At 37.5% G+C, this 12,902-nt stretch overlaps 1 pseudogene; it reads left to right on the top strand.

Annotated features, from left to right (window-relative positions):
* Positions 1-1,295: 1,295 nt before the first annotated feature.
* LOC121384326 lies at positions 1,296-4,670 on the top strand (annotated as a pseudogene).
* Positions 4,671-12,902: the final 8,232 nt, after the last annotated feature.

The raw sequence follows: 12,902 nt of genomic DNA, 5'->3' as shown, positions 1-12,902 counted from the left end.
CCGACACCATCTGATCAGGAGCGGTACCAGTTCCAGTACGTCGAGGAGAGTCGCACCTTTTACTTGACGTCTGAGCAGAACTGGGTGTATCGGCAAGGACTGCTGAAAGCAAACATGGATAATCCAATCGTCTATCGGATTATCAGGATGATACTTCCGGAAGATTACCCAGCTTTACTTCGCGGAGAGTGCTACACTGAACTGCCTTACTTCTTCCCGAGGTCCCAGGCCGATCACCCCATCATCTCGCCATGAGTTCCGCCACCAACCAAACTAGGACGGGTACCTCCTTTCTGGGGCTTAGTTGAACTTTAAATCTTTTGGCCGTGGTTCAAAATTGTATGTTTATTATTTTTGTTAAACAGTCCGACGCACTGTACTTTGGCAGGCCGTCTAAATTGCTCAAATCACCTTAACAACGTTTTGGCCAAGCACTCTAATATTATTTTTGGATTTTAAATTTGATCCAGACATGAGTCGAATGTAGCAGCTCCTTTTGGCTTTAGGTCCCTTGACCTAACTTGTAAATTTTATTCCAAATTCCGCCCACCTCAAACTTACCCCCGCCCCATCCTTGCGAAAGTCAGAGATTAAGCCCGTGACAGGCGTGCATGAAACCTTAATGCTATATACGCACGTAAAAAAATTACCTGACCTGATCAATTGAAAAACAGGTGATATGGAGATCAGATATGGTCCTTTGTTCTCGGGTCCAATTTATTGCGGTGTTTTTAATATTAACATCAACATTGGTGGAATCGGGACTCCAGCTGTAAACAGAAGTGTCAGTCGACGTCGAATAATGAAAATAAATGTTTCGTCAGATTCTGATTAGAACATTTGCCCTAGTGCTGATTTTACACTTTTATATTCTGATGTCTCTGTTTGGACTCCCATTACAACACTGTTGTATTTATGGTACTTTCAAAAACAGCAGTTGTGAATACACTTGTTTTGTAAACAGCTCGGTACGTGGTATAGGACAGGCACGCCCGGTCACACTTTTCCTGTTTGTAAATGTTGACTTAAAAGATTCAATTATTATTTTTCACAAAACAATTAGCTCCACCGGTGTTCAGTTTTTGTTGGAATCATTCACTTCCCACAAGAAACATCAGTTGATTACGAATGTTACCTCTTTTGCTTACATTTGATTTGTTTACCTAAAGATAGCTTTTGACGCCATTGCTTTTGTTTGTGACGTCATCAGTTTCCTCAGACTTTTACGTCTTGTATATTATATAGTTTGTGTCATGTAAGAAGTTTAAAGTTTAAGTTTCTAAACTATTTACACTATGGGTAATAAATACAATAACCTACTCGTCACTCGGAATTACGGATTATCTGTCCCTCATGAAATTAATGTTGTCAGTCACGGGCTTTAGCGAATGACTAACAACATTAATTTCACTCGGGACAGAAAATCCGTAATTCCTCGTAACTCGTAAGTTATTGCCTATATAATCTGGAATAAAAGTTAAATTTTAGAATGTCATCAGTATTATTTAACACGCATAAACAACCTTATGGGGCATATCCAATACACAGAGAGGAATGGAATGATCAATTATGGACACCACAAGAATGGAACTTTTAATTTCATTTTTCATTAATTTGTCTACAAAGATTTGATTTCCATTACTATACCGAATGTAGTCCGTCAAACCAACCGTATCGTAAATAACTAGTGATGTTAACTACTACTATTTACACTTTTAATACATAGGGACTTAATTCCATGTTACACGTATTATATATATATATATATATATATATATATATATATATATATATATATATATATATATATATATATATATATATATATATATATACTCTATTCCATGAAAATACCATAAAAATAAATGACGTGTTGTACATGATATACAAAATATACAGAGAACGAAATAAGGGAGCACTTAGTATGATGTAATGTGGGATTCACTGAATGACAGTAATGTTAGACTGGATGGCAATAACACAGTTAACTTCCTTACACAATATATGAGAGTTTTTGTTGCAGTCACCATTTCCTGTAAGTGTTGGTGTGATCCCTTATTTCTTTCAATCAATACATTTTGCCAAACAGAGGATACACTGAAATACACAACAAACAACAACACTTCAAAGTAATATTTATTTCACATTACAAATTGTGAAGAATGAAGCAAGTATAATGTAGAAGTAAATAAACCAAGTGTAGATTAAATTACGATAAACCCATCTTAAATTGGGAAGGAAGGAAATGCTTTATTTAATGGCCCACTCAACACATGTTATGTACGGTTATGTGGCGTCGGACATATGGTTAAGGACCACACAGATACTGAGAGAGGAAAACGAAAGAAAGACATGTTTTATTTAACGACGCACTCAACACATTTTATTTACGGTTATATGGCATCAGACATATGGTTAAGGACCACACAGATTTTGAGAGGAAACCCGCTGTCGCCACTACATAGGCTACTCTTTCCGATTAGCAGCAAGGGATATTTTATTTTCGCTTCCCACAGGCAGGATAGCACAAACCATGGCCTTTGTTGAACCAGTTATGGATCATTGGTCGGTGCAAGTGGTATACACCTCCCCATTGAGCCTTGCGGAACACTCACTCAGGGTTTGGAGTCGGTATCTGGATTAAAAATCCCATGCCTCGACTGGGATCCGAACCCAGTACCTACCAGCCTGTAGACCGAGAGCGTCATGTGACTACTAATTTTCGGTAGTGCTCTCAACTGACAAGTACCGTGTAAAAATCAACATAGGTTGGCCACGAAATGTTTCAATTAACGGCCCCTATGCCTGACCGCCACCTCGTGTTGCTGTGATACAAGAGGCACCATACCACTTGCACAGCTGTTACCAGTCAGTATTACATATAACTAGTAACTTCAAACCAGTGGATTATGTAATAGTTATACCTACACTTTACGAGGTGTATCGGTGAATATCCTTACAGTTTTGGTTCTGGGGCTCAAGACCAAAACTGTTGGGATATTCACCGATACGCCGAGTAAGTGTGGGTATAACTGATTTATACCCGACTTAAGGTCGAGTTATTTATTATATTAGTTCTATGGCAAATAAAATCAATAACTAGAAAGTAGTAAATAATGAAACGAAAATAACGTGGACCAGACGTCGTAAGCCTCAAATTTTGTTCTGGAGCAGTGAAACTATCTATTTCAGTTCTTCGTGTCGCACGTGCAGATGCATTTTGAGGCAGTTTTATCAGTGTGTGTTAAGGGCCCATACAAGATCAATTTTATTGACAATGATAAAAATTGACAATATTATTAATCATTAGTGTGTGATATTGAAGCAATTTTTTGATTGACACAATATATTGACATAATCAAACATCGGTAGATATTTATTGAAGGTTTCTCAATAATATTGTGCCGTTGGTGGCTCTTTGTCAAATTATTGCACAATATTTCATTTTGAAACCAGTCATCCAAGGATCAACATGTCAAAGCAGGAAAAAGAAGAGGAGAGAACATTTCTCCTTGAATGCATTGAAACGTATAAAGAGCTCTGAAAAGTGAAGAGCAAAGATTACGGAAATAAAGCAAAGAAAGATCTGGCATATGAGAAGCTGCTGGCCAAGTATAGAGAGCGATATGAGAATGCAACGAAGGAGGACTTGAACAAGAAATTCAATGCTCTTCGGACAAACTTCCGAAAGGAACTGAAGAAAATGAACGATTCAAAAAAATCTGGAGCAGGCACAGAAGAATTATACTAGCCGAGCCTATGGTATTTCGATGCAATGTTGTTTTTGCAAGATCAAGAAACACCAGCCACGTCGAGAAACACCATCAGACACGAATAGCCTACTATGAAAGATGACGACAATCAAAGAGTTAGTAAACATTGCTTTATTTTAAAATCACTGAATCCAGCATGTTGATTGCAGCAGTAAATTACAAATGATGTGTTTTTCACAGTTAAAAAGAATGCACATAATTCACTGTTGTATATTGTTAGACTTAACAGATTTGATCAGTCTCATAAGCATGCCGTCGGTTCATTGACTCCAACATCAATTCTCAGAAATCTATACCTAGCACTGACAACTGCCATCAGAACAATACTGAATAACGTCTTGTAGTTATAATACAATGACCCCGATCCTGTTGGCTTCTTTATTGCAACATGTTTTCCATCAATAGAACTTAGGCAGTGGAGGAAGTTCCACTGTTCTTAAAAATTTTGACTCACTAGTTTCCATTCTTCTTGCGTCTTTAATATCTGCAAAATTTAAAATATTTGAATTTTATTTTCAGTCAGAAAAAGACGCTGATGCTCAGTCAAAGCCTACAGCTCCGACTCCAGTTACCTCATCTTTTGAAGCTGACACAGACGGAAGTGGTAAAAGGAAGAAAGTGGGCAATGATAGCCGACGAGATGAATTGATATCCCTAGCGTTTAAACGGCTGCGAGAACCAGATAATGAACATCTCAATTTGGCAAAAGCTTGGGCCCATGAAATCTCCCAGATGGAACAGCAGCAACAATTATTTGCAAGGAAAGCCGTTAATGACATTCTATTTGAGGGGCGGATGGGCACTCTACACAGATTCTCTGTGCATATCAATGCAAGTACACCACAACCAAGTAGGTCAAGCACCCCACTCACTTACATAAGCCATAAGCTCGTGTGAAGACAGTGCTACGTCTTATGATCAGTTTTATCCCAGGGAAGGTGGAAATCATAGCCAGTTGGCAACCTACTTTTCTAATTTCCAGCCTTAAAATAATATTCGGGTAGGAGGTATAATTACATTCTGGTGAATGAATAGTGTATCCCGTTATGATCAGCAATAAGTTACTTTGGAAGAAACGTATATCAGTCATTCTATAATTTTGGTATTGTTTTGGTCTTTAGCATCTCAGTAATCAAAATATTAATTTTAATATTTACTTTGTTTATAATACATGTGTAGAGTAATAAAATTACTATAGCATTTTTAATTTTATTTTCGGTTTTGTATATGTGTGCAACATTGTAAAACCGTTTTACAATGATACACACATATACACAAACCCGATAAAACTGTCGGTTTCAGTTGGATATGTTTATAAATATAACATTAATAAAATTATAAATCCACTATTTGCTTTGTTTGTTTTATTTTTATTAATATATATATATATATATATATATATATATATATATACTTTGAAATGTGTTTTATTGCAATATTTACTAGCATTTTTGTTTCAGAAGCATTTTCTCATATTTACCTAATGATGTCATCATTAATGCAAAATTGGACACATTGGTATTATGAATAAAACGTTAATTATTTAATAATGATTTGTTTCACTTTTCTGCAAACTAATAAAACATTTACAAAGGCAATCTTCCTAAAACAATTTTACATGCATGTGTTTCAGATCCTGCTTCAGTCTTTTGTAGGTCTACATCTACAAAACTCATGAGTTTAATCCAGTAACATCAATTACATTTCATGTGTATACCTTCAAATAAAATACAGTAAAATATATTTCTTCTCCATCTGTAATATTTAAATTTTATTTGAAATAGATTACTTACTTTATTTCACAATGAATATGTATTTACCAACATCGTCTCATCTTGAATTTATCATTTGAAGAGATATTCGAATCAAAGAATGACCCATATGGCAAGCCCTATTACTGTTTATTCCCTATATAATATATACATTATATTACATATCTGATATGGGGAATACATTGTAATATGACTTGCCATAGGCTTACCTTACACATTGATTTCTTTATTTGATTTATAACATTGTACTTTGATTGTTGTTGTTGTTTTTAAATCATAGTTAACACGTCTCATGACAAATCATCATCAATATTCGATTCATTGTTATGTCAATTTAACATATGTATGTAATAAATAAAGTATTCTTACCTGTATGTATGACTTGAGGCAGCATATGATTGCCTTACAGGTTTCTATTACTTTACGTCCAACTGACTGAGGTTGAAATAGCGCTTATGAACTTCAGATCTTCGAAAGAATTCCCCGTTGCAAGATAACGTTGCCGTTGCAAGATAACGTAGCAAGATAACGTAATGTAATAGATAGGCGTTCCATTATTGTATCCTTCTTTTGTATTAAAGGAGTATCTAAAGTCAATAGTTCGTCAAATGCTATTTCATCCATACGAAGAAAATTTCGATAATCTGCCGGCTCATTTGTTCTAAGTTCCTTTAACAGATCAACATGGCCAAACCTTTTTTTCTGCAGAAACCATTGTTTGGACCATGATTTTCGTTTTTTTTAATATTTTCGCTTATCAAAAGCAAAGGCAATAGCTAGTGCCACCAGTGGATCCATCTGTTTAGAGCAATGGTTAGAAGACAAATGACTTAAAATATTGTGTAAATAATTGTGTCGTTGGTGGCCAATAAATATTTATCAATAATATTGTATCAATACTATTGTCAATAATACTGATCGTGTATGGGCCGCTTTAGGGCTGTACTGGTATTGGAATATATTATTACTCAGGGACGTAGTTTATATTTCTCGGGATGGGAATAGTATGGAGAATTAAGTACTAAAATGCTACTTCCGAGAACATTTTTATATTTAGATCGTCTAAAAAAACAAACATTTATGATAAGTTGAAATAATATTTAATGACTTTTTTAAGTTTGGGGAATTTACTGGATAGGGGGTAGTTGACACCCCTACCGCACTAACTACAGCTCCGCACATTGCATGATTTTTAGCAGACATATCGTGCTGTAAATATCTCAAGGGAACTATTGTGAATAAATGTGCATGTGTAATTAGATGGCTCTTTCTATTGGTTGAACTATTACGAAAATTTAAACTTTGTAATATGCAAATGATGTCACCCAGCAAGCTAATTTCTGTAGATGGCTTGTTCTATTTGGTGAAATATTACTAAAACATAGCTTGAACTTTGTTATATGCAAATAATTAAATTATCTTTGCGTCTATACACTTTACGGCAATCTGATTGGTCCAGAGGTGCTTACTTTTTTTCGTTCATATCTCGATGAATTCAAAAACATTAAGCCACGCCTACGATGTAGTAAGCGATGTTCAACAGCTGTTGGCGAAAATTAAACGGTTCCACCGACAGCATAAATGTTACACACGTTCTCTTCGTTCACTTTCATAAAATATAAACTAAACACGAATACGACAATTCCTTCCAATATAACTAAATGATCCGTAAAAATGCACAGCAGCTAGAGGAAATGACGCCATTTACAAAAAATCACCTGATTCAAATAATAGTGAATGAACTAAGTTTCAATTATTTTTTGGTTCATTACACGGCAGGTTTACACAAACAATACTACATGCGTATTTAAAGCTAAACAAAGTGAATAAATTCAGTTATGTATTGTTAAAGTATAGTGTATGCCACACCTGGATAGGCCAGTAGTATAATAGGTGTGAGGCAACTCGGATTAAAAGTATTCAAAAAATAAATGTTGGCTTAGTGATATTAATTATAAATATAAATAATATAACTAATGCATAGTAAATTTGAAAATATAAGCCAAGCAGTTAAGTAGTATAGTGCATGCCACACCTGGATAGGCCAGTAGTATATCCATGTTAACAAAAAAGAAATGTTGGTTATGTAATTAAAATAACTTCATTAAATTCCAACAGTTAAACCTCCTATATCCGGTTTCCATGTTTTAATGTCGAATACTAATTCAAAATAAAAGCACAACTGCACCTTTATTAAACCGTCCGTCTTCGATATCAACGGATATTGTCAAAAACCTACTTACTACTCAATTAGCAAGACGTAAAAGTGCAGTTATGCCTGCATTTTGATTTAGTAATCGATGTTATAACATGGTAAACGGATATAGCAGCTTTAACAAGGACTACAACACTGTTCAACAGTTAATAATGTTTTTTGCCCAAAGAGACTTCACCACAAGCTTCAAACATATCCTCGAACAACATAGGTAACTGCTATCCAATAGTCTTCCAACATACGCCGCTCATTATTGTAAGACTGTTTGAGGCACCACATTTTCCTTTGAGGGTTTGGAGAATTTCCTCTGCGTGCTTCCGCTGCTGAAACCTCCAAACGTTGCTGCTCCCCACACAATACTGTATCCAAATAATCCAATGTACTACCATTTTATAAGTGTCTTTGTTGCAAAAACCAATACGGGTGGCCCACGTGTCCAATGTATTTTCATTAATAAGTCTTGTAATAAGTATACGGACGTCCAAAAGAAACTATACCAACACTGAGAGACAACTGAAGAAAAACCAAAATATGATGCATGTTCCAAAGCTATATACTAGTAGTCATGTGCGGTGTTTTGGCATGATGCGAACAAAAAAGCAAAAACGTATTTAACTATCATTTCCTTTCCATTATCCAAATTATGAAGAGATATATATATATATATATATATATATATATATATATATATATATATATATATATAACACCATATTTATACAATACACGAATACACATATGACGTAGTAAAACATTAGCATATATTCACGGAGTGTACAGTATTTTGGACTATTGAACCTTCAGACTATAGGGTTTCCGATGTCGACACTTTATGGGCTACTCTTTTTGACTAACAGCAAGAGATCTTTTATATGAACAACACCTAGATTTTTATTGCTGACGCTTGCAGTGGCATAGGAACAGGAGTCGGCACGGGGGTCATGCTCCCCACCCACCCACAACCCAATCAAACTTTTAAAAAAAAGAAAAAAGTATTAAATTTTTATAAAATCATACATACATAGCGTGGACGCTTGCTAGACAGAATTTTACACAACACATTAAAACCAGTAACAATAGTTGGCAAACGTTTATCAATATGCTGATTGAACGTAGACCAGGTAAACCATTACGAGTAACCATGATCATATTTATGATCCAGGGGAGGAAACTCCATTAATATTATATAATATATTTGTAAACATAAGTTATCCCTCTAGCCATGTCATGACTAACAATAAATAAATAAAAAAAAATAATAATAATAATAATAAAATAATAAATACTAATAATAACAACCAAAGGCAATGGATGGATACTGACCAACCAAGCATTTTGTGTTTTTAGTTTTGTGTTGTTTTCTTCGGTGTGAATATGACACTAAATAGCATTGGCTTAAAATGTGCCGAGGTGTCGTTAAGGAAGGAAGGCAGGAGGAAGGAAATGTTTTATTTAACGACGCACTCAACACACTTTATTTACGGTTATATGACGTCGGGCATATGGTGATGGACCACACAGATATTGAAAAAGAAAACCTGCTATCGACACTTCATGGGCTACCCTTTTAGATAGGGATCTTTTATATGCACCATCCCATAGAGACAATAGCACATACCACGGCCTTTGGTGTACCATTCGTGGTGCACTGGCTGGAGCGAGAAATAGCCCAATAGGCCCACTGACGGGGATCGATCCCAAACCGACCGCGCATGAAACGAGCGCTTTACCACTGGGCTACGTGTCGCCCCTCGTTAAAGAAGTACGCCAAAATGTTGATGTCATTGCATTGAGACAGTGATATGGATCATGTCTGGGTCACTGTGCACGTCACAGATACACCTTACTTCAGTTACTAGTATCAGAATTTTGACAAAGGCAGCGTGTTTCATTTGGTCACGGTGTTCAATGTAGCTCAAACAGTTTGTTAAAGTTTAACTTAAGGGGGTAGGCATAAGCTTATGGGCTGCATACTGGTTTTTGCCCGAATCAAACGAAAATGACAGAATCTATTTATTTATCTTAGCAGCTATACGAGTATGAGGTTGCAAACGAATCACTACGCATTTTTACATTTTAAGGGTATATGATGGAAATACATGGTGAAATTTCTCTATATATCTGTATAATGTTTGCAGGAATTTGAGGTTTTGTTCCAGCACTATGGGCAGGGGCAGTTGCCCCCCTCCCCCCCCCCCCCCCCCGTCCCTGTCTCGTACGCTTATGGGGATAAATAGTTAGTGGACACATTTGAGAAAAGTTTGTTTTTGACCATCAATGTGTGTGAAATGATCACCACTGAAATGAGGAATGTTTATGACCTTGCTGTAACAAGCCTGATCCAGAATATCGTGTTCCACATACAAGATAAACGTCAAGTAATTTTTATCGCAATAAATAGATGGGGACACAACTATCCCATAGTTTCACCTTTTCTGTGGAATGAAAAAGTTTAAATGTCTTTTGTTTAACGACACCACTAGAGCACATTGATTTATTATGTATCGGCTATTGGATGTCAACCATTTGGTAATTTTGACATACGGTCTTAGAGAGAAAACCCGCTACATGTTTTCGAGAGTAGCTAGGGATCTTTTATATGCACCATCCCACAGAGAGGATAACACATACCACGTCCTTTGATATACTAGTCGTGGTGCACTGTCCAGAAAGTGAAATAGCCCACAGGGCTCGCCGACGGATGTCCACACAGATAACGATCGTGTATGTCAAGGTCACAATGACAATGCGTTTAAAAACCTATATAGTGTTATTTTTGTCAGCAATATGGAATTTCCTATTAAGACGTAAAGTAAAGTTTGTTTTATTTAACGACGCCACTAGAGCACATTATTTTTTTTATCTCATCATCGGCTATTGGACGTTAAACATATGGCATTCTGTTTTTTAGAGGAAACCCGCTGCCGCCACATAGGCTACTCTTTTACGACAGGCAGCAAGGGATCTTTTATTTGCGCTTCCCACAGGCAGGCTAGCACAAACCATGGCCTTTGTTGAACCAGTTATGGATCACTGGTTGGTGCAAGTGGTTTACACCTACACATTGAGCCTTGCGGAGCACTCATTCAGGGTTTGGAGTCTGTATCTGGATTAAAAATCCCATGCCTCGACTGGGATCCGAACCCAGTACCTACCAGCCTGTAGACTGATGGCCTAACCACGATGCCACCGAAGCCGGTCGACTGGGACGTATGCGTATGCGGCCACTGGAACTGACTGAACGCTGGGACGCCTCTCGTTTCGACAGCCTGCGCCGGTAGGTTGGATTCTCTTTTTAGCGAGATTCCTTGCCTCCACGTAATTTTTCCGGCTGACCTATGTCGACAGGTTTACCGTTACTCTAATGGCGGCCTTAGTCTCTACATGTTCGAGCCTGCCCTAGCAGCACTGGAGGATTGACCGCCCCACTCGAAGAATAAATAGGAAGAGCGGTCGGTCCGTACTACTCTTCTCTAGACTTTAGTTTGTTTTATATTGGTATTATATCGTATCCTCCGGAGCCAGGCCCGTCCGCACCACTATACCAACTAAGACGATTGGACTACACCCTAATCTGATACTCTTCCAGACGGATCCGGCTTCTCAAGATCTGTATTTCAGCACAGCACCACACGTTCAACGTGTAACGACTGTCACTCTAGGGGTTTTCTTGACGATTTGCAACCCATCTCGTCCCTACAAGCTGTGCACCTCAACGGCCTTGACGAGGCCACACACGTGCACATATAGATCGGAATTTAAACGTTTAGACCTTCGTTCAAAATTGTATTTCAAATTACCTCATTTTTTTTCTATCTTATCAAATAGTCGAACAGTCAATTCCTTTTTATTTTTGGCCAGTTAACTCTTTACTTTGATTTTTTTTTTACTAATTGCTGTTCCAAAATTCTGCCCAGTTCCAATTCACCCCCATCCCCATCTGTCTCGAACACAGTCACTGGTGAAGTCAGATATTGTTCCCAGGAGAGACGTGCTTGAATCTTAATTGGATATAGGCACGTTATTATGTTATCCAATCCAAAAACCTATACATATGGCAGGCCATTAAAAGTAGTTGGCACATTATGCTTTCTTAGGCAGATTGCAGAGTTGTAAACGTTAAAACTACAAAATATCCATGTCTGTCTGTCTGTCTCTCTCTCTCTCTCTCTCTCTCTCTCTCTCTCTCTCTCTCTCTCTCTCTCTCTCTCTCTCTCTCTCTCTCTCTCCGTGTGTGTGTCTGTATCTCTCTCTCTCTCTCTCTCTCTCTCTCTCTCTCTCTCTCTCTCTCTCTCTCTCTCTCTCTCTCTCTCTCTCCGTGTGTGTGTGTGTATCTGTGTCTCTCTCTCTGTGTGTGTGTGTGTGTGTGTGTGTGTGTGTGTATTTCCTTGTGATGACGTAGAAGAAGGCGTGTGACCAAGTCACTCGATAATCGGTGTTATCTGTAGGGGTCGTATCATACGGTCACACGGCGGGCGAACTCAGCTGCTTGTCGCGCCAGTGTTATGGATTGCTGTTACTATTAAATTGTAAAGCGCGGATCCCTTTAATTTTTAATGTGTTACATACACTTCTGGGGTTGAGTTCGCCCGCAGTGTGACCGTATGATACGACCCCTACTAATAACACCGTTGATATAGTCACTGTTCATACGCTTTCTTCTACGTCACCACAAGAAAATACAGTTTGGCTTCGAGTAGAGTGGGTACTGGTCAACAACATGTAAGTTTAATGTCATGACTCGTATTGAGAATATTCAGCCTAAAGCTCTGTGGCATCAGATTTAGGAAACACTTTATTTTAGACACAGTACCATTTGGTCGTTGTCAATTACGGATTCGTTTCATACGCCCATCTCTAGCTCTCCCTGACAACATATAAACAGGGGAGGGCTGGAGGACACTCGAGCTAACTACAGCAGACAGCACCATGCGCACGGATCTGGTTTCAGTATGAACCCACAACATCAAAGACAAAGTCAGAAGAGATTTGCTGAATAGCGTTTATTCTGATAGTCTATTGGGCTGCACGTTTTAAAACGGAAGAGTCGCTGATTGTAGATTAAAGAGAGACGTGTGTACAGACAGACGTGTTTACAAATAAATAGATTGGTCAAACGAGAATGAAATTATTTGGTGTAGT

This window comes from Gigantopelta aegis, chromosome 1, assembly GCF_016097555.1.
Source record: "Gigantopelta aegis isolate Gae_Host chromosome 1, Gae_host_genome, whole genome shotgun sequence".
NCBI lineage: Eukaryota > Metazoa > Mollusca > Gastropoda > Neomphalida > Peltospiridae > Gigantopelta > Gigantopelta aegis.
This window is presented reverse-complemented; position numbering and strand designations above follow the sequence as displayed.